Source organism: Drosophila guanche, unplaced genomic scaffold, assembly GCF_900245975.1.
Source record: "Drosophila guanche unplaced genomic scaffold, DGUA_6, whole genome shotgun sequence".
NCBI lineage: Eukaryota > Metazoa > Arthropoda > Insecta > Diptera > Drosophilidae > Drosophila > Drosophila guanche.
Genome location: NW_022995743.1, coordinates 15068735 through 15092099, shown reverse-complemented (window position 1 = coordinate 15092099; position 23365 = coordinate 15068735). Strand labels below are relative to the sequence as shown.

Below are 23365 nucleotides of genomic sequence, written 5' to 3'. Positions count from 1 at the left end.
ACAACAACAACAACAAGAGGCAAAACAGCCTACACCATTGATAACAAACGGCACACCGAACTGTGGCGACATCTAGCGGGTGGAGACGTACTAGGTGGAGGGCAAAAGGGCAGTACTTTTGTTGTTTGTCACTTGTGACGATTTATCAATGCCAGCATAAATAAAGAGCGGACCCAAGACATAAAAGAGAGAGAGAGAGAGCGAGTGAGTAGGAGAGAGCATTTCATCAAAGTGTCAGGGAGATTATCAACTCAACAGAGAGGAGACAGACAGACAGACAGACAGACAGACAGAGACTCCACGCACTTGACTTGAAATGAACTATATAAATATATACATAAAATATACATATGTATAGAGAGAGAGAGAGAGAAAGGCAAGCATTGTGCGTGTTTGCAGTCCATCAAACAACATGTGATAATTTCAGGTTCATCAGCATTATAATCAACATAAAAAGTCAACTTTTGTGCACAAACTAAAGTATTTACTTATTTATAAGGCAAGACTTACAGCCACACACACACAAAGAAATGAGCGGTGTACATTCGTGTACATGTCAGTGGGCATTTACCATGCAAAAGTGGGCATAAAAGTTCCCATCATCATCTTCCCTCTTCATCGACTGCTTTACTCCACTCAACCACCACAGCATCTCTCAGTTACTTCTGGATGCTTGCTGCTGCTGTTGTCTGTTGATGATGATTGAGCAATGGCACGCAATGACTTTATCTTCACTTTTTTGGCATCCGAAATTGCATAATTTATTGCGTGTGACAAATCATGAGAGCATCAGAACTGGACAATCGTTTGCATAACTAATTGAGCGTAATGGAGAGATGATAAACATATCATGTTGTGGTTCAATGATATGTTCAGGTGTAAAAGGAACATATTTATAAATCGAAGCAGGTTGGAATAAGTCTTGGAAGTTACTCTAAATATTTGTCACTCTGACTCGACTTCTACACATCACAAAAGCAAAAACACCTCTGATATTCATACCACATGATGAAGACATTACCTAGACCCTCAGACAATCTCTATAGGGATATATGAATGCGTCAGCAAGTGATTGGGAAGCTCGTTGCATAAATTAGCGACTAAAACACAAGTCCGATACGATAATGCTAATGATGATGGTATTGGGGGTCAGGCTCTTTAAACGAGCTCCCATAAATTGACAGACCACAATGTTGTGGCGATCCACTTAGGAGTTGTCACAACACCAGCATGCGGACGATCGTGCCATCGATATGTACAGAATGTTAGTTAATTGTGACCATTGGGTATCGTAATTTATGATAGCATTCGGTGAGCGTTGAGCGAGAAGCTCCGATGTGCAATAAAAAAGCCAAATTATGGCTGCTGCGGCAGCAATCGATGTGGGCCCCCAAAGATTTGCAGTTGGCATTCGGTTGCATGCATAAATTTAGCAAATTATGTGCCCGATTCGCTTTTGAAAATCGGTATATCCACCGCCCCTGAGGCTATGGGGCAGCAAGCATCATACTCCCCCCCGAGAGCTAATTGAACCAGTAAATCGCAGTCACATTGCGCTCTGGCTCTCTGCCGGCTGCAACTTGTCCCCGAGACAAACCTTTCTTTCCTTCTTTTCGTTTCTTTGCAATCTTTGGCTTTCCTTCTTGAGGATTTTCTCTAATTTTCCTTGCCTTTGGGGTTTATCCCACTCTGGACACGACTTTGTCGCTGATTCTGTTGCCCCTTACCGCATTTGAAAGTTCAAAATTGTCTTTGCCTTCTGGCGGTTTTCTGTCATATTTTTCCGTTGGGCGTGTCAGAGAGTAACCAAGGGAAAGGACAGAACTAGCCACTTGAGGTGTCTGAAAAGACAACTTGAAAGTGAATCAGATTTGATTCAAGTTCTTTCGAGGTTTTCGCAGTATTTTGTGGTGTCTGATCCGTTTATATACTCCCCTAGAATCATGTCCTTTAAAAGCTGCGGTACCTTTAAAGATACACCACATGCCAGCGGAAAAGCAAACAGACTTAAGGCAGACAATATGAATTCAAATTAGATTTACTTATAGCAAAAGACCAACAAGCCCCAAAGAGGGAAAGTCAAATGTGGAGACAGGCGCGAGTACTTTCCCCACAAATAAACGAAACGTGTGTATCCTGCGGCACACAACAGACATGGAAGTTAATTAATAATACTTAAAAAAGGGCATGAGAGATGGAGTGTCTAGGGGTTATCCTCATTCTATTCCAGTCATATATGTTTGTACGTAATGGTTAATAACACGCCTAGACTGATGACGCTGGGGCTGTACAAAAGGGCGTGTGTGGGTGCCCAGGGTTTGGTAATGAATAATGTGCACTCACCTGGAAGCATTATTTGAAGCTACTCCCGCAGTAAGAGGGAGGATTTCGGCTTCCAGCTCTCTTTCGTTGAGTTATTTGCGCATTGCTGAAAAAAAGACCGGAAAATATATTACAAATTAAGGTTATTTATAAATGTTGACTTTAATTGAAATGAGGTGCGATAATTTAATGCATTTTTGTCAGTCACACGAGCATGTGGGAAGCGTGCTCGCTGCTTAAGGGTGCCCTCTGACACGGAACAGATGGTGACCCCGGCATAAACGAATACTCATAGGAGGGAATCAAGTGTTGGTCACTTATGTGGTGTTACATGTGTGTGTGTGTGCTTCAGGTTGATTTATGACGGCAAACGAGTACGAGTGGTGGGTGACCGTGAAGTGCGGTTTATGGAGGTTAGACATGAGTTTTACAGCTGCTCAAAATGTCTGCAGTCTGCAGTTAGAGTAATGAAAGGCAATCATATCACATTCGATTAGTTTCCTAACTGCAATCAGTGAAGAATTAAGTAGAAATATGCATCCATTTAATATACATATCGAACCGTTTATCGCTCCACTTAAATCCTTTCTCTGCATGAATCCATTATCGATTTGTAATCCTTAGCCATTAATATCTTTTTCCCCGTCATTCATTTCAGGTAAGCCTCATTTTGGATACTTCTGTGGAGCAGACATTCTGCTACCCATTTGAACGTGAGTAAAGGCCAAAAAGCTAGCGGATTTCAACGATTTCCCCAAATGCCAAACGAACAAAAAAAAAAAAACCAAAAATACAATACGAAATTTCCCCGACAATCAATATTGAATGCATTCCCTGTGTGTGGAAGGGGGAATGGGAGAAGGGATTTTCCAATTTCCAATTCATTGCCATGCAATTTTCAAATAAGTTTCCGATTTATAATGCGCCTTTGATGTCCATGTGTGTGTCTGGCTGGGTCTGCACTCTCTCCCCAGATATCTCCCACATGGGAACGTCAGCATATGCAAACGGCGTTTTGTGGCTGCATCATTAACAGCCACGGAGCCAGAGGCGCACGTGCAATGCGCATGTAGGAGGAGGAGGATGTAGGGCCAAAACAATTACATTTCAATTTGGATGATGTCAAAATCAGTCTCGGAATCTCTGCCAGAAAACACACGGCCCCCTTCTAGCCCCTGCCCGCCAATAATAATTAATTGAAAATGGTTGCCACAAACAGATGAAGGGGCGAAATGTTGCATGTGGCCAAAATATTTATGCATGCAAACAATGGCCCATCAAAAAACCCGTTGCAGAACTTGGCTTAGTTCTTCCCCGGGCAAGGGGTTCGGAATTTTCATAAATAATGCAGAAACATATGGGTGGGTTGGGGTATTCGATTCATAAATTTTAATTGAAAATTTCACACAATTAAATGGCAAAAAGCATTTCTAATATGAGTTATAGTTTCAAGTGTGATCAAAAATTTGTGCAAAATATTTCTAATATTGATTCCGAGTATCGCCAAATACGAATGTTGCAAAACATTTACGGAAGGTTGAATGTAATCACCATAAAGCTTGAATATTATGCAATATTAGCAACTAATGATTGTTCATTTAATACTTAGGCATCGCTCTCCCAAGACACTCTTCTCTTTCACTCTTTCTCTTCCATAATTATCCAAATCATCAATAAAACATCAAACACCAAAAACAGCCTTTGAGAAAAAACCAACTAATTTTGTTTGAAAAAACCAAAAGAAAATTGTGCTGTTGCTGCCGACTGTTTGGGTCATCAAAATCGCATCAAATGGGATAATGGTCTGCAAGAGCGCATTTAAAACGCGTTTTCTAGATGCGTGTAGGGTTAGTTTGTTGTAAGCACAGCCTCTGCCACTAATTTCTTTGTTGGCCACCTCTTCCTGCCTCATCATTAACGTGCGTAAAGGAGTTTTCTGCTTACGCAAAGTGTAAACCAACGAAAGCGCTTAATTTGTGCTGCCAGACGTTTAACAATTAATGCAAAATAAATAATAAATAAGAGAATTTACCATAATGGAAATTTATCGAAGAATGAGGGGCACACTCAAGTCTCAAAAGGGCTATGCATAAAAAATGTGTAAAATTGAGGTTTAATATGCATTGAAAAACTTGTGGCGGTGGGGCGGGACGATAGTTTTCCCACATGAAAAATTATGGATAAAGATGGGTAAAAGTGATGCATTATGCATTTTATATTTATGGAAAACCTTCAACATTTTCAAACTTAAGCTGGACTTATTTTGGCTTGGCTACAGATGTTCGAAAACGAAAATTATAAATTAAAAATTCAAGGAAAATAGAAATTTGATGGAATATTTAATAGATAGATCATCTCCTGATAGATAGAAGCACAGAATCGATAGCTACCAAGAGAAAGTATTGCGTAATTTTGTGTATTTTGGGTTACTTTTTTGAGGCTTTTGTTTTGACTTTTTTGCACATAAACCTGTTGTTTGTTCCTCTCCTTCTTCCCCTTGAACAGCCCGAATAAATGGCAATTCTTCTTCCCATGGGCATATTGGCTAGCTTTGTCTTTTTGGCGGCTCTCATTAGCAGCCACAAAAAGCTTTTTCGATGTTGTTTGCTGCTCCTTTTTTTGTGTTCCTTCGCACCAACGTTCAGGCACACAGCGTACAGTGAAGCTTTAATTAAATTATGACTACGTTAATGTACCGTTACAACGGCACATTACTCCCCCTCCACCAGCGCACTCACCGCTGGTGTGCTCCAACTCTGGTGCTTTGCATGTCGCTGCTCATCAGCAGCCAGTTCTCTCTCACACATTCGCACACATAAATACCCGCACGCACACACTTCCAGGGGACATTTTCTACACTTTCCCAACCACTCTTTCCCTGGTGTAATTTTCGTTTGCTTCGGTTCCTTTGTTCTGTCCTTAGGTTAACTTCCGCTACTGTTTGTGTTTATTTTTTTTTCACTTTGGCATGTCGTGTCGTGTCACAGGACTCTGACTCTGCTTCCTGTCTACCATTTGGCGAAATGTAAATAAAGTAATTAAAGTAATAAAATTTGTTTTAATGCTCTTAAGGGGGAGAGATGCACCTACATACGTACATATGCACAGTGGAAAGGTGATAATTACGCTTATTTAATCATTTATTTGCGACAATTTTATGTTCTATGATGTGCCATCACTGTCTGTCTCTCTATCATTAGTCCCATCCTTATCCAACTCTCAACCCTCTCCATTGCGGAGGAGGTTTTTTATGCAATTGACGATTAATTTGCTTATAGCACGAAATTGTCGCGTTTATCACGTACACAGCTCTCTTCTACCAGCTCGTTCATCACTTGCCTTTGCCTCATTCGTTGTTTGCTTTTTCGCCATTCTTCACTTTTTGTTTGCCATTGTGTTGTGGGTTTTTAGTATCCTTTCTTGGCATACCTTTGGGTGAAGATTAGTTATTGGTTGCCATCAGGGAGATTTTCGTAGCAGCTTTTGTATTTGCCAGTTTTGTTTCTGCTTTCGTATATACGTTTTGGAAAAGGGTATTTTAAGTCTCTGCCTTACTTTTTATTTATTTCCTCGTGCGGCTTTCTATGCACCTTCAAATGCAATTTCGGCTAACAGCTTATTCCTGTCCCTGCTCCGGTATTCGTGCTCCTATGCGCTGTGGCTTTGAACTTGCTCTTTTGGTTCCAGACTAGAATATGTACACATAAAAAAAAAACACGAAAAATCAATTAGTTGCGCATTTTATGCTTATATGAATATGCATTTCATGCATATGTACATATACGTACACATGTATATATGTACATAGTATTACATACCTATTTGTACGAGTATATTTCCATTTTAATTCAAATTTAAAAATTAAACCAACAAAAAATAGAGGCAACTCCTGGCAGCACTGCCATGGAAACTATGAAATGTGGAAATGTTTGGTGTGCAAGAGAAAAATGTTAAATGAAATACCAGACACAGCAGACAGCACAAATAGAAAAACGAACTCGAAGGGCTCACAATACTCCTACACCCCTACTCATTGTACACTCTATCTCCGAGTGCCTCTTCTGCAGGGTATCATCTAAACAAAAAAAAAAAGCAGAAAACAGCTTCATTTAAATGGCACGCGAGAGCGCCACTTGAATCCTCTTCTCCTACTTGAAACCTCCACATCTCCCTCCCTCTCTTGCGCGTCCAGACATTGTAATGAAAAAACTTCACAGATACAAAACTTCGCAGCAAAAAGTTGTTGGTGATAGAGGGAGTGCAAAGCGCCACAAATGTCTGGAGCGCGTGTTAAATAGTTTCCTTTTTTTTTTTTTTTTAATTCTCCCATCTTTATTTCTTCGTTTTTTTCCAGTCCGGGTTCGCTCTCTCTCACTCTCTGAATCGCTTTATGGCCAGGAGTAAATAATTTTCAGGTTCAAGTGCCATATAATTCCCTTTACTCTCGCTATTTTCCACCCAAACTCAACAAATGACACGGTCTCAACACACAAGCCCACTCCATCTCTCTGAGAGCCCCGCATAAATAACGCCATTAAACATGTTCGAACACGAATGAGGGGGAATCAGTGGGTGGATGGGTGGTTGGCTGGGCCATCCTGTGTTCCTCCCGTGCAATTTTCTCCTCTGCTACATTTTTATCTGCCGCCCATTTCAAGTCTTCTCTAAACATCGTTCGGCTTGTGCTGCTGCTTTTTCTGCTCTTTTCCTGGCCAAAAGGAGGTGGGTGGTGGAGTTGAGGGCAGGGGAGGGCAGGGGAGGGCAGGTCGTCTCCGGTTCAGGTTCAGTTACTGTGCACCCCCGCTCCCCTTGCATTTGGTGGTCTCTTCTGCCATTTATCAAACGATTCCGCTCATGTGTCTGAGCCCTGTCGTGTGGTTGCCGCCACCATCCAGGCAAGGCAGCCTGTTCAATGTCCTGGCCGCACTCCTGTTGCCATTCCTCTCCTTCATCTCGTGCTCTCATTCGTGCTTTTGTTCCTGCTTCTATTCCTGTTCCCATTTCCCTTACCAGACTTTGGCTTAATTGCCAAATGTGTTTAGGTGCGGTTTCGCCTCTCCATTGTCCTCTCCCTCCCTCCTCTTGCTTTTCCCAGCACAAAAATTAAAAATGTGGCAATGGAAAAACCTTCTTTCTGAGGGGTGAGCGGTGACTCCAACAGCTGAGGCCTTTTATTCGATACATCGCACAAATTTGCATGTTTTTGGGCCAGGCCCAATTCGAGTTGAGCCGAGAAGCTTTTGAAGTTTTATGGTTGCCATTTGATAAGTTGGCACGAAGAGAAAGGCGGTCCACGGATGGTAGTGGGGTTTGTGGAAATGGTAAGGGGATGGTGGCATGGTTTTGAGTCTGGGGTACATCTGAACAATGGTAATGCATTTCCTTTTGTTCGGGATTTCTCCATTGAATTCCAGAGGTCATTTAACGGAAGCTAACGTGTTTTATAGTTTCCCAACTCCCGTTGTACTCAACGTTTTCTTTTTGCTTTGCAAAGTTTTCGTTACACATTTTTGTGTATGTTTCAAAATAGTTTCGAATTTACTTGTGAGCTTTACATGCACATTTTGGTGGTTTAAAGACTTTAAAGTACTTTTGCAAGCCCATTAGGAGTTAGTGGCAGGCATTTCGGGTTAATTAAGGAACTAATCCAAAACATTTCGGAAATTTCGTACTTTTTAGAAAATATTTCGAGTCTTTTTATAGTTCAATGGAGCCTTAAATGCAGGCACATTATTTTGTTGTGTATTCCTTGTGATTTGCCCTCATCAAGTACACCCTTTAATAATTGCATCGTTGAAACACTAATTACATTCGCCTGGCACGCCCACACATTGGAAATACGCCCTCAACCACCCGACAATAATCACCCATTGGACTGTCTTGGGTCCTCTCTCTCTGTGACTGTCTTGGTATCGCCGATATGGTATCACCACGCTGATTCTGATCGATCTTTGTGGTCAATCATAGGCCAGGTAGCATGTCCTACATGTCCTTTGTGTGGTCATTGAGATCAAAGACTGTAGATAAGCGGATCATTGCTTTGTGTTGGTGGCTTTGTCTGATTTCTGGTTAACTTGAAATACCTCAAAGACCCGCCAAGTTTAGGAAACATAAATGCAAATTTGACCCCCACTCTCTCTGATTCCCATTCGTGATTTTCGTGTGGCGCTTGTCGCTCTGGCTGACTGGCTGAATGGCTGGGAGGGAGATCCATTTTAATGTGTGCCGCGTTGAGGGTAAATTATGAAACTCGGGGCGTTTCACTTGTTAAAACAAATTATAGGCTTCGTTTTGATTATTTTGAGCTGGATTTTTTTCTTCGTTTTCATTCGTTTGGATGGTAGGAAGGTAGGAAGGCCCCTGGTGTATAAGTAATATGAATTCATTTGCATATTTTACAACTTCATGGAGTGACTGCAGAGTGATGGAAGGAGCCATTTGTCAGCTGCAGGCGATGGGGAAACTGACTAAATGAAAGCCTGCAGGAACTACCAACTCGTAATATTGATTCTTTTGTGTTCCTGCTGGTTGCACTTAAAGTCTTTTAAAATGGGTCACAAGTTGAAGTCACTTTGATTGCCTCTACAATGAACTCTCCTTGTGTGTGTTTCCTGCTGCATCTTTCCATAAAACTGAAAATAATCTGTCCCCATATTGAATCCATAAATTGCTTTCTGCTCAGTTCTGATTGACACTCCGGCATCGATCTGTCTGTCACTCGCACAGCCTACAAATGTGTCCGTCTGTCTTTCTGTCTGTCTGTCTGTCTGTCACTTGCCTGCACGCCTGCACACACAGCCTACAAATGTGTCAAAGCGCAGTCAGATCAACAGCATTAAGCGGCATATTAAATGCCAACCCATTGAAGAGGAGAGCACTCTCCAATCGCCGATCCCCAATCCCCAATCCCCAATCCCCAGAGAACGACTCATTTAAACTCCAAATGTCAGATTATTAAACTTTGATAAGGCACTGCAGAATATATATGTATATGAACATAAATACATATCTAAAAGAAAGAGAGCGACAGAGACTGGTAACCCGTGGGCAGCAATTGAGGATGATTTCTGAGTTGGAGTTGTGCTTTGGAGCTTCGCTTCCTTCTCACTACGAGATGTGTCGATTACAATGCCAATTTCAAGCCGTCTGACGTCTGATGAGGATCATCGTGCGAGCAAACGAGCGCGCGCACACATGAGGCATGAAAAATTATAGCACGTACAGCGAGAGAGTCAGGCCAGAGCCTCGGGAGATTTCCCGAAATGATAATCAAAGAAATCATATAGCGAGACTCCCCTTCCCTCATTCGTATAAATATGGAAATAAATATTATGCATTAATGATGATGAGCCGTAGCAAAAACTCCTTAAAATTTGAGCTCTGTTGCCTTCATCTTTGATAAGCCATTCAGTTCGTAGCTGATTCGCAATAGTGCCTTCATCTCTGATTGAGATTACGCTATGGGAACTCTTTAGACGATAGTTTTAAGTCGAAGTCTTTTGATTGGGGCTACTATTAATGCCATTCGTCGATGGTTCTTCGTTGATTCGGATATTTTAGTACGATTTCTCTCGGTTTTGGCATGAATATATTTATGAAGAATTCTTTCCCACAACTCACAGAGTCGCCCTCATTATTGATTAGGGTTTCTCCAGCCTTTTTTCCTATGCATGGGAATACCTGTGCACTAATTCTATTGAGTCATGGCTGGGCAAACGAGGTTCCTCCTTCTATCCATAATAAAATCAATCAAAACCACGCCCCCTAACCACTATGCACGTCTGCTCCCTCTTTCTCCTGTACAAAAACTTAATATAAATGCAAATTCAAATCAGAGAAAATAAAGTAAGTCGGAGAGTCTGGGCATCCGAATGCGTACCAAATTCAAAATCAAATGAAACGAATCGCTTGGTCCGCCGCTCGGCTTGGACTTTTTCCATAGAAATGCACTCAAGTTTTGAAGGGAGGCAAGAGCGGAAAAGAAGATGAAATATGCGCACAAATCACTTGATTTGGCTGCAGCCAGATACTCGTCGTAGTTTTCTCTCTCTTTTTGCCAGCTGTTGGTTAGGCCAGCAGGTAGACAGATAAAGGCTAAAGCTATGGCTGAATGGCCAAAAGCGGCTCTCAATGCATCGATTTGACCAAGTTTTTGCTACTTTTTATTCTCTTTAAATTTTAAAGTGGTACAGTGGACATTCGTATTGGAAAAAAAAGGTGTTAGGGAAATCAAAATCAATGAAAACATTTCCGAAGCAGTTTGAAGTAAATAAAAATAAACTTCTTACGGGAAGTACTTCCATTGGAGTACTCACTGTAGCAGCTTTTTGCTTATTGTGGCTTATGCAGAGTTGGCTTTATCTGATTAGGCCTACTCCCCCGTGTCGGCTTCTACAGCTCTACCAACGTTTTGTGCTCAAGATTCGGCTTCAGCAACAGCATCAGAGATTTGAGCAACGGATTCGATTTGGGCCTTATGAATTTCATCTTTGTTGAGCTTTGGTTACGCTTTTCGGTTTCGGTTTTGGTTTTGGTTTTGGTTTCGGTATGGATTTCGGGGTTTGGTTATGGTTATGGACCGGATCTGTGTCTGTCTGTTGAGCATTTTCTTTTTCTTATGATTTCATAAGCCACAACAAAAAAGAAAGAAAAAAAAAAACGCCAGACACAAGCGCATCGTTAGCTGTATTTTTGTTGTTGCTGTCGATCAAAATGCAATCAAAAATTGTGCGGGTTCCCACCCAAATCCATCTCTTCTGTTGAGCTACTTTGTTTGATTGTGCGGACTGTGGACCACAAAATAGTTTCAGTTTTTTCCTCATAAAGATTTCTATCGGCAGCGACTGTGAGCCTCTTTAAAGTTTGTGGCTTGTTATTTATGGTGAGCGTCTGTTTGGGTTTGTAATTGATTTTTACAGTTCTCTCTGCTCTGTGGTTGGCCATGAGTTATGCATAAGACCCTACCATAGATCCGATCAATGGTAGCACAAATGGTATCGTAAATAATTTTTGGAAAAAGTCTTTTGTTTCCGCAGATGGAAATGTTTTTTTTAGGCTCAAATTGAAGTCTTGCTGGAAGTTATTTGGTGGCTCGTTAGAGAGACATAACGCTATTCCTTCTCCCTCATATTTGAATTCTTAACACTCTTATAAATCATGTAGAACATTTAAGAACCGAAACCCTTATAGATATAAATTGACCTTTCAATCTCTTATCTTGGGGATCCCAGAAAGTCGTACGGCATGTGCCACCATTAAATGTCTTTTAATTCTCCAATGAAATACTCTTTCTTTCCATGGTTTAGCCTCCAAATAAAATAAAACATTCAAAATACATTAAAATGGGAACGAGAGTGAACAACAAAAAAAACAATATAATCCAATTAATCCTTAAACGTTTTTTAAAAGCATATAATTTAAAACACACGCCGACGCCGATGCCGATGCCAGCTGAAACCAACGCCAAGCCAAACAAGCGACAAAAGAAAACCAAAAAGCAGACACAAAAAAAACAACAAAAAAACTCTAAAAGAAACACACACCCAAAACGACATCGGTAGACAACGTGTTGTGGAGCACACGAGGAGGGACAACAGCAGCAACAACAACAACAACAATGCCCAAATCGTTGATCGTCTGGTCTCCCGATCCCGATCCCGTTCCCTCTCTCGCTGTCCCTCTGTTCTCCATCAGTTTCTCCGCTCCCCATTCTATCCCTCTCTGACACACTGCGCTGATTGCGATCGCGAGCGGAAGGTGCGTGAACAATGGAAACAATCGAACATAATTAGGCTAAAGTGCTGTGGATAAAAACTGCCGAGCGACAGAAGGAGTGGAGAGTGGCTGCAGCCGCAGCCAGACTAGGAGACAGAGATGGAAAAAGGGGCAAAGAGAGTTAGGGTTCGTTCGTTCATAAATAAAAACGACAACGCAAATAAATTGTAGCGAATTTTTATAATTAATTGTATTGTCGTCGGCGGATTTCGTTAATGGAGCAGCAGCTCCACTGTGCGGGAGAGGGAGGGTCTGCAGCTCCAGTAGTTTTCTGATTTACCGATAATCATGATGAGGGGGCAACAACAGAGGGAACCGGTCTTGAGTCTGTGCGGTCTCCTTCGTGCATTAAAAGCGCATTAACAAATCTCCTAATCAGCGATGGCAAATCGCCTTCTGTGGGTGTCTCTCTCTCAGTCTCGGTCTCTTTTTGTCTTTATCTCTATCTGATTCAGCGCTTGGTTGTGCGTCGCTTTTTTATGTGGGTTCGAAGGAGGACCACTTGAGATCTTACTATTTGAATCTACCTCTCACAGTATTCCAATGAAAAATAAACAGATGGAAGCTCCTTCCCGTTTATTAAAAATTCTTCCATTGCAATTAAATGTTATCGATTCCCTGAATTAATCCTCCAAAGGCAGCTTAAAGTGTACATCCGTTGTGGGCTGATTTTGAATCGATTGAATAGAGAACCACAGAATGAGTTAATCAAAAGATTATTACCAATTAGTGCAAATATAACACAACCTAAGCAAACACATATTTCTGGAATATTGCAATAATGTAATTATTCCATCTCACACCATCTCAGCATAGACAAATGCATAATCCCATAATCCATCCATTAGAATTTCCCTACTCTTTCTACCTTTCATGCCACACACTGGCCTAGAGACAGCTGTAGTAGCAGAGGCTTTATCAGCTGTCTATTAATAAACCATAATAATTTATTGATTGCCTTATAAAGTCGGCCGGCCTGCTATTGACCCTAGAAAATAATCTGCACAGAATTATCGCTGAGAGCAAGAAAAGAGCCAGAGGCAGAGCAGAAGGTAAAACTATTGTTCTGGATTGTAGGTAGCCGCCGCAGCTATTTTGACCAGACCTTGCCTCTCATTATGTGGCTTCCATTCTCCATCGTGTGGGTTGTTTCTTCGTTGTTTTTTCTCCACATGTATTGCTTCTGCCTCGTTGCATTAATTCGTTCACTTTTCTTTTTGCTGTTGTATTTGTATGGCAGGAGCTCCCCAGGAAGGAGCAGCAACCTTCGGCTGCTCGTTTGGTGGCTTACTTTCCTGCTTGAGCGCGCATTTTCCGACGCCGTCAAAGGCAGCCTTTGATGTTAATCCCATGGAACATGCTCTCGAATGTGCTCTGCCCGTACATACATACATATGATTGTGTGTTTTAGCATTTAACTTTGGCTCCTTTCTTTACCAATTTTGGTATGCTTCTGTGGGCTGTAGCTCCACTTTGACTTCCATTTCGACTCGTTTTGGGACACTTCTCTTTCCACTCGTTTTGGGCCACTTCCATTTGGACTTGTGCTGGGCCATTGTTTGCCTAATTTTCTACTGGATGGGAGAGTATGCTTTGGCTAAGTAATTCCAAATTGGGTGATGGATGATTAGAGCTGAAGAATGAGTTCGTATTGCCTTGAATTGAATGGGCACAGGAAAGGGGATTCTCTCCTTAAATTAGTTCAAAGAGATTCAGTCAGCTTCAGGGCAAGTTTGGCAGCAGAAAGAAATTATGATTGCCTCCTTACTATGAATATCTTCAAAGCTGTTCAATGCCCAAAGTCTCTGTGCTATCTGCCGTTCTCCCTGACTCTTAATCTTCCCAACATTAAAGCCATATGGATATGTTTCATTGGCACACCCAAAAGCAAATCCACCACTTAAGACGAGAACAGCACACCGCAGCAGCAGCAGCTGTTACCAACACATGAACAAAAATATTTGGCAGGCGTCTTCCACTGCCTGCAGGTAATTTATCTAATAAAATTATTATTACCATATATTACAATAAATGAGGCTTAATAAGTGGGCTAGCACATACATTTACGTACGTATGTATGTTGTACCAACAAAGGCGAAGAGAGATTTTTCTTTGCCATGGCAATACTTTCTAGGCAGAAGAAGAGCCCGCCTGCCCCCCCGTCTTGGTCTTGTTTCGGTCACGTGCCGCGCACGCAATTTGTGGCGGCGTCTCGACCGACTGGGAACTACCGGCAGATCCACAGATGTCTGCCGTTCTCCTTTGCGCCGCAGCAACACAAATGCCTTCTCGTCTCCTGTGCCGCGTGGCAGCACCACCACAAAACGCGGGCACCCAAAATAGCTAAACAATTTGAAAAGATGTCGCACAATTTGAAGACGACAACACAGAAGCAGGCAGCAGCAGCAGCAGCAGCAAGCTCCAAGTTGGAGCTGGAACGGGGGCGCTGGAAGCCGGGAGCTGGGAGGCCGTGAAGAGACAACGACGACAACGATGTAGACGAGACAAACGACAAGACGACGGCACATTTGAAATGCAAAGTAGGCAGGCAGGCAAAACACCAAACACCAAGGGAAACGCCCACTTGCCCATTTGTAGGCACATCGATGTTGAGGAGAGCAACTGTCGCGAGCCTTCCTGAAGGTTTCAACAAAGTCAAAAATTGTACGAATTTTTTGAATGAGTCATTTAAAGCTTGAACTTGAGCTACAGCTTGGGGGTTCAACAGTTTTCCAGCTGAGATTCTTCAGATATCCAATATAATAAAAATCGATTTACAGTACAAATTGTAATGATTATATTACCAACCTTTCAACTTTCCCCTAAACATTCAGCAACCCAACATTCAGCCAACGATAACGAAAAGGTGGCCTACAAATTACTTCATTTGGCTCCCACTATCGTGCAACACCGCAATGGGGGGTGTAGGTTGGTGGTTGTTGAATGGATTACCAACCAGAGGGGTAAAACAAAAGCCAACAAATATTTATGTTAAATTTCATGTTGTACAACAACTAGACGGTGGGCAAACAATTGAAATGGCGCTTAATTTTTTATGGCCATCGCAAACACTCAAGTCGAAAGCCGGACGGACCCCGAGCAGGACTCCCCGCTCCGTGGAGTATCCTTGACACACAGGGAAAACAAATTTCTGCCTCCTTTTTCGGTTTACGGTGTGTGGACCGGGGGGAAATTCTTTTCGAACCGCCACAATTTTGCGGTTTGTAAAAACTTTTCCTCATTCATGGCATTTCTTTTATTTTTGTTTTTCCTGGGTTTCCTTTTTGGGTTTGTTTGTTTTTTCCCTTTCTCCCGTGTCCTGCAGTGTCCTGTTCGTGGCGCTCTCTATCCCTCTTTCTCTCTCTCTCTCTCTCTCTCTGCTACTGTCCTCTGGTGTCTTTTTCACTTTTATTCCATTATTTTGTTTGCATTTGAATTGAAAATTAGTATTTTTTGGGGCACTTTATCCAACTCCTGCTAATTTATCATGCAACGTTTTTTGTGTACAATACTCCCGCCGCCCCTTCGAGCATTTTCCACTTTCCATTTCGGCCTACAAGGGTTTTCCTGACTCTGCATTTCGCTTCTCAGGAGGGTTTTCTTTCAGGTTTTTCCTTCTACTCCATCGGTGTTCAAAGGTTTTTCGTGGCCTTTAGGCAAGTGTTTGTTTAGGTATTTCTTTTACATAATTTTATTTATGACATGTTTGATTGGGCCCTCCAAAGAATCCTTCTAAATTGTTACCTATCCTCGTGCAATTTATGCCAGGACATGACTCAATTGAAGCCAAGCTTTGGCTTACTCAATTTTCACAAAAACGAAAAAAAATAAATAAAGAAAAATAAGGAACTTTACAATGTAATAAAGGAGAGAGCAGGACCGAGTCGACGGCACTCAACAAATAGCAATAAACAAGAAACAGAAGCTCGTACCTTCGGGTTGCTCGTATATGGAAAAGCCCCTCCCCTCGGGTGGACAAGAGGCAGACACAGCAGACGGTGCCCAGAGTCTGCTGGCAGACAACGTCGACAGCGGGACAACTAATGAGTTCCTAATTTAAATAAATTTCCACTCATAAATTAAAAACTAACAGACAAACAGGAGTACTATGGCGACAGACAGAGGAGTGCAGATCCCCCATCTGCCACAGATGGAGGGGTACAGAGGGAGGAATTCAGATATGGCATATTAGGGAGACGTAGATACAACTAGGCATTGGTGCAGTGTGCAAAAAGAAGAACTTTGTCTGCTTTTGAATGCTCTGGGGTGTACGAGAGTTAACCACTTTTTAAACTAGAATCACATGTGTTTGAATGAACACAATTCGCTGACTTAAGCTTTACAAATTTTAGAAAGAGTCCAACTGGAGTCTTCAAGGGTACGCTACTCGCTTGAGGGTTTGGGCAAAGACTCTTTCAAAAAGAAATTTCATATCCAATTTAAGATACAGATAGATAGACTTCTGCCCCTGCCACACTCTGATTCGTTTCTGCGATCCAGCGAGATTCCATTATAAAGTCAATCGTCAGTCAATGCGTTTGCTTTTGGTGTTCTCCCATCTTCAATTCATTATCCTGCAATGACCAAAACTATTTACAAATTTTTGCTAACGGCTGACCATCTTTATGAGACCGCAGCACATAACCACATAAATCAGTTTCTAGCTTCGGTAACTGTGCGCTAAATGCCGTGACAGGCGGGCGGCAGAGGAGGCGGCAAACGAAGAGCCGTGCCAGAACCACAGACAGACAGACGAACCAATCCCACTTCTAAAACCAAAGCCAAACCGAAGCGAAACCGAAACCAAAGTCGCAACAATCCAAGAAACGATGCGTTGGGGCTACTACGTGAGGCAGAGCCAGCAGCCACATCAAATGAAGGAGGGAAAAACTTTGGCGCATACCAAAAAGTCAATGAGCCATTGAACGATCGATCCGAGGAGTCTGTGAGATAGGGAGCAGCAGCAGGAGCAGCAAGAATATATACCCCCAAAGATGGTCATCTCTTGTGGGGCTCTCCTGTGGTGTGTGTGTGTGTGCTCCTCCCCCTCCCCCTCCCGCATCCACAATACAATTCACATTTTTGCTACGCCGCATTTTTAGCCAATTTAAAGTCTAATTTAAGCATGCGCATTTGTAACGCACGTAAAAACTGGCCAAAACAGAGGGAACTCTACAGAGTCCGACAGGGTCTCGTCGTTCCGTTCCAAAGGATTGATCTGGTCTGGCTAATTTTGAGCACGTACGCATATAAATTTCATCAAAATTCCAATGAAATAAACGCACAAACGTTTAAAACTCGCGAATCTTGGGGAATGCGTAGCTGTGTCTCTGCTTTCCGTGTCTGCTGCTGTGCTGTTGCTGCCACCAAAAAGGACACAAACATTTCATATTAAATTATGGAAAAAAGGAATTTTTGTTGTCATAAAAGGAATAAAAGGAATCTTCAGCTCGTTTCTGCCTTTTTGTCACTGAACGCATAATAAACATGTTTATTAACATTTCTCGTATGCCGGCAGACAATAAATTAAGAGCGGTGGTGCCGTGCCTCCAGCTAGGGCCAGGCAGACAGTGTACGCCAGCGTATGTTGCAACATGTTGCACGCAACATTCATCTGGTGGCGCGAAATAATTATTTTTGTTCAACGAAATTTGAGGAATTTCTGCAAGAGGCCATGCAGAAATGAGGAGAGAGGGCAAAGAAATTCCCGTGGTTATGTTTCGCTTGAAACGGAAATTACACTTTTTAATACATGCTTTTTAAAGATATTTAATTTTAAATTAAAAAATAAAAAGTTTACGAATTTTGGTATATTTAATTGCTTATGTTTCGATTTCAAAATTTTACTTTGAATACTCGTTCAACTAAAATTAATTGCCAAGGATACTCATTCTTGAATACATACACAAAATTAAAATCTTTACGGAAGCGCATAAGAAAAATGCAATTAAATGTTCACCAAAATTTCTTCATGAAATGCAAATTAAAATGGTAATTTTTAGGATTTTTTTTTTGGTGAGGCGACTGGCAATAAATTAACAGCCTACATCCTCGTATATCGTTGAATGATATGAGCCCAAGGCAATTCCCGACTTGGAGATCATTAAATGCTCTTGTCGAATGGGTGCTAGGGAGGGTGGAGACAGCCAGGCAGCAGAGTGCGAAAGCGCTGCAAAAAAACCAAAAAGAGCGCCAGAGAGAGGCAAAGAGAGTCAGTGAAGCGATTGTTGCTTTTGCATTAATTTCACATGCAATTTACGCTGATTTATTTGATCTGCAAGCCCATGGCCTGGTCATGTCGATGGCTCTCATGGCTCTCCCCTCTGTCTATATATTTGACTCTTACTCTGACTCCGTCTTCCGTCTTCTGTGTTCTGTGTTCTGTCCCGTGGCTGTCTGTTTGTCACTCAGCTGCAGCGATCGGTAGATCTCTGAAAGACCTCTTCCTAAATTGGCTTCAGCCACCACAAAAGAGGTCTGTGGCTTCTGCTCCCTGCCTGCTGCTGTTGCTCCCTGCCTGTTGATTTGATCGATTTGTGTTGATTGCCTGTCAGAGTGGCAGGGCAATACAATGGCTTCTGGATGCAAGAGGGGAGGGAGCTGGCAGCAGCACCGTTGCGGCACAAGGACAGCGCTGTGGAACCGGCTCGGCTCTCTTGTTAGGTGTCAGTCGGGGCAGTCAAGTGTTAAATATATACGTATAGAAATATATGCATGGAGCCACAGAGTTTATGTTAACTAAAAGTGCATAAAATGCGCTCGAAAAGGCACAGATTCAAAGTCAAAAGTCGCTTCTGTCACTCAGTCACTCAGTCACTCAGTCAGTCCCTCTATCAGTCAGTCATTCAATTCATTCACTTTGGCTTTTTATGCTGAATTCACCTTCTCCATTGGCTTTGTTAGACCTGACTTCTTGGCTTGCTTTTTATGTTAACTCTTTTCGGATAATATGAGATTTCAATGTCGATGTTGGTAGTGCTTTTTATGAGGGCTCATTTGGTTATCTTTTATGTGTAGAACGGGGTTTAAATCAAGTTGGATTCTGCCACACGAGTGTCCTTTTGCTTACCTTTATTCAAATATAAATTCCTTTTCAAGCAACTCTAACTAATGAAGTTCTGTCAAAAGACAACATCAAAGACTGCTTGCTGAGGCATGTCCAGCCCAACCCCACTCACCCTTTGCAGTTTTCTTGCCATCTCTTTTTAATGCAATTTCATTGAATTTTGCCTCATTTTCTTGAGAATTTTTGTTNGCCCCCCCCCCCCCTGCCCACCTAGTGCTTCAGCGTACTGCAATTTATTGTGTATTTATTTGAGAGAGCGCCGCAGCAGTTCAGACTGTTATCATTCTAACGTAATCTTAATCACTTTGCCCAATGTTCATTCATCCACATCATCAATTTCCTTTTTCGGGGTGCAGCCCAGCCCCGCTGCTGCTCTGCTGGCCATCCGCTGCAGGAAAAAATATAAACGGGAATCCCCTTGAAGAGATGTCTTGAGTTCGCATTTTGAGTGTCCCTACCGTCTGTTGCTATCTCGTCTCTGCTCTGCCAGCCATCTCTTTTACTCCGCCTTCAGCCTTCATGCTTCGCCTCCATCAGAATTTCAAAAGAGAGTAGTTAAACCTTTCACAACTGCTTCAATCTTTCCACCCCATAGCTCCTTCAATCTATTTCTATATTCCCAAACCATTGCAACTTTTCTCTGCCATTTTTCCATGCTCGTGCCTTTCCTGCTGTTACCAATGCATCAGTCAACTGACAACGCCCTGAACTTTACCTCTGCCCCGGCTGCTCTCGTCTTTACTGGCCCAAAAAACAGCATTTGCTACTTAATAGTTGCTGGTCTTATCGCTTGCCAATCTGCCTGTATCGACCCCTCTGTATGGGCCAAGTTAGTTAGCCAGGCAACGGACGGAGCACAAGAGAGAGCAGGGGCGACACCCCTCCATTTGGCCATATTAAAAATGTATATAGAAACTCTTAAACAAACCTTCCTTTAGCCAGGAATCAAGCAGAGATGGTCAATGGTCAATGGTGACTCCTACTCCTACTCTGCCACTCCTCATCCTCATCCTACTCCTCGTGCTGCTCCTGCCGTTCCCTCTACTCCTTCAGCTACTTCTGGTCTGGTCTGGTCTGGTCGAATCGGATCGGGTCTTGGCTCTGGCTCTGGCTCTGGCCGCGGTCCCTGCTGCTGTTGCTGTTGCTGTTGCTTCTGCTGCTTCTTTTATAGATTTCAATAATAGATTTTTCGAGCTGGTTTCCTTTCGGTTGCGTTTACCCCCGCCACCCGACTGTCTGCAATTTTCGTCCATTCGGCGTGCAAAATTGTTTTTCTTTTGGCCATGAACCCGCGTGCTGACGCTGACGGCTTCTGGGGCTCTCTCTTTGCTCTCATGGCTCGTGGCCCTCTGGCTCGGACGCTGCTCTTCTCTTGGCGGCCCTGCCCCTGGCTTTGGCTCTACTTCTAATGTGTTTCTTTTGTTTCGTTTTTGGTTTTTTGGTCGCAATGCAGCTGTGCGTTGAACCTTTTGCCAATTGCAATTGTTTCGCAGTGTTGCTGTTGCTGCTGCTGTTGCTGCTGCAACAATTCGTTGCCTGCTTGTTGTCCACTTAAAGTGCCACATTTGGTATAGGGAAAATTGTACATGGGGAATGCTGAAATGCTTTGGGGTCAAGCAGACAGTGTGGCAAAGTGGCAAAAAGTGGACGGTGGGGTTAGCGTACGACGTAACGCTCATTTGTTGAAAACCTCTTCAACGGCAATGACTTTTCCCAAGTTGTCGCTGGCTCTAATGGTTATTTAGGGGACTTTATATAGCTATCGCTTGGGTAATCGATAAATGATGGAGCAATGAAAGCAGTTGGCGGCATAATGATGCATATTGAATGAGAATGTGTGATGTGGGGTGGGATTTATATTAATGGTAATCATGCAGGAATCCCACTTAGCGACTATCAGTTTAACTCACTGAAAAAACAATAGCATGTGATTCAAATTCCTTTATTATCGATTGATCTATTGATATTTTAGCAGCAAACTAAAGATTTTCTCTCATAATCTCCAACTAGCTCAGCTCAAGATTTTCCTATTCCTTTTCCCAATTTGACCACAACAAAATGAACTTTAATTCGTTTATAATCCCTTGTAATATTTGTAATTTGCTTTAAAGTAAATTAATCGCTTGGAAAATTGCTAATAAGCTGCGAGGGCGAGCCAAAGATGGAAGCAGTGTAAGCGAAAAGAAAGAGAACATCAAAAAGCGACTAACTAGAGATTAAGATAGTTACACAAGGGCTGGGGCTACGTGCAGGATGTGATTTCCCGCTGCCCTCACAGTTAAGTTCGCTCTTCCTCAGCGCAAACTTATCTCCCCGCGCAACACTACCACCACTTGAGGGCAAAGATTGAGATTAGCCAGTGCCACGAGCAGCGTAAAGATGCGTGGCAAGGTGAGGCCTTGCCTTGTAATCAGAGAGATTCACAACAAGCAGCGAGGAATCTCAAGAGATGCGAAAGGGAAGCAACTTGTCCCGGGGTTACGTTTAGTAAGTGTGAATTTGGTGTCATCAGTGGGTAGAGAGCGGAGATGGAGGGGCTGGGGGCTGCTCTCCCAAAGAGGGTCAAAGACAAAAGTCAACGGAAATGTGCGAGAGCTTCGCTCGGGGCGCAACTAAAATTGGCAATGAAAATAAGCGTAGATTACGTCGAAGCCTTGCAGAACCTTGGTCGGTGTGTTGGCCATTCCCATTCTCATTCCCATTGCCATTTGCCATCAAGCGAAACCCATCAAAGTGTAATGAGAAAAAGTTAACTTCGCTGCCAGGCATTTGCCCCATTCCATTCCCTTTCCGATTCCACGCTTCCAGGCCAGGCCCTCTGCTCTTTCTTCTTATTCTTATTCTTATTGTTGTTGTTGTTGTTGTTGTTGCTTTGTGGTGGCGTGTGTCTCTGATTATATCACCAGCATCCATCCATGGCTGGGCTCTTTATCTGCTTTGAAACTGAAACCGAAGTTCCCGCGGACACATGCTGGTCAATCTTAGGGCTAACTGCTTCTATTTAAGTTGTAAAATTTAAAAGCAACCCATAAACATGACCCAAAGTGGCATTTGAACACAGTTCGGAGGAGAATCTCTCCCTGTCTCTGTCCACTGTCCGTCCAGTGAAGTCATTGAAGGGAGTTGTTCCAAGTGTTAGGAGTGTCAAGTCATTTCGCGAATGACTCTTTTTGGGTCTCACGAAATTGAAAACTTTAACGCGGCTTTAAAGTGGATTGAAGCAATGGCTTGGAGCAGTGGGGGAGCGAGCACTGAACCCACCAAAATCAATGAATACTCTTCCCAAGAAAACGAACTTCAGCTTTGTTTCCTAACCCTTAATTACACTTACATTTAAGGCTTCAAAAATCGTCAAATCCTCAGAACTCTGGTTAATTCCTTATATCTAATCGGCAACTAAAGCTTCAGATTTGTTCTTACTCTTCTCTTCCCATTCTATGCTGCAATTCTTCTGCTCTTCTTTCTCCTATTCCATGCCCCAAATCTTCGCTTGACCTCACTCTCTATTTCGTAGCTTCAATTAACCCAAATATTGGGTATCTTATGCAACTTCAAAGTACTCGACAGAGTCAGCCATTGGCCAAGTAAAAAGGCGAAGTCAATTAGGCACAGTTTGCGTTGCTCAGTAGATCATTAATTTTGAGTTTTTGAAGCTGGGATGGCACAGCACACATCAATGTAACAGCATCATTAAATAAATCCATGTCAAAGTTCGGGACAACATTAGTGGATAATTAACACGCCCATTTTTCAGGGTGTGTGTGTCTCTCCCCCCTCCCCCATCCACCATCATTTTTGGCCAGCTTTTGTGATGCAAATGAGATTCGTATTTTCGGGGCATGTTTAAAGCTTGTGGTTATCGGTTCGCGGTTGGTGGTCCCTGGTCCACCCATGTTTCAGGGTGTTGTTAGCGCTTCCCTTTCGTTGTACATTTTCACGCTGTGTTGAAAGAAGAAACTGCATCAATGGCCTCCTCCATCAGTAACTTATACACAAACATATCCCATATCTACACACTGATGGCATGCAAATTATGACTGAAATTGTGCTCAGATTAATTGGCATATAATTCATTTTCTTATCACATTTCCCGCTCTTTTTCGTTGCAGGTTTGTGGCTGTTTTTTCTTTAAGTTATCCCACTGGAAATGTATCCATTACGAATGCGTTGGTTTTGAAGTGAGTTTATGATACATAAATTATA

General features: G+C 42.5%; 1 protein-coding gene across 2 annotated transcripts in view; it reads left to right on the top strand.

Annotated features, from left to right (window-relative positions):
- The window catches only part of LOC117580295 (leucine-rich repeats and immunoglobulin-like domains protein 3), an 82491-nt gene that overhangs the window by 18401 nt on the left and 40725 nt on the right, over window positions 1-23365 (top strand). The window contains exon 1 of one of the 2 annotated variants that reach the window (XM_034266787.1): window positions 23322-23340. The exons of the other annotated variant lie outside the window; for it this stretch is intronic. The gene's annotated coding sequence lies outside the window, so the exon portion shown is untranslated. Of the gene's footprint in view, window positions 1-23321; window positions 23341-23365 lie in introns of those variants that run through there. 2 annotated transcript variants of the gene reach the window in all.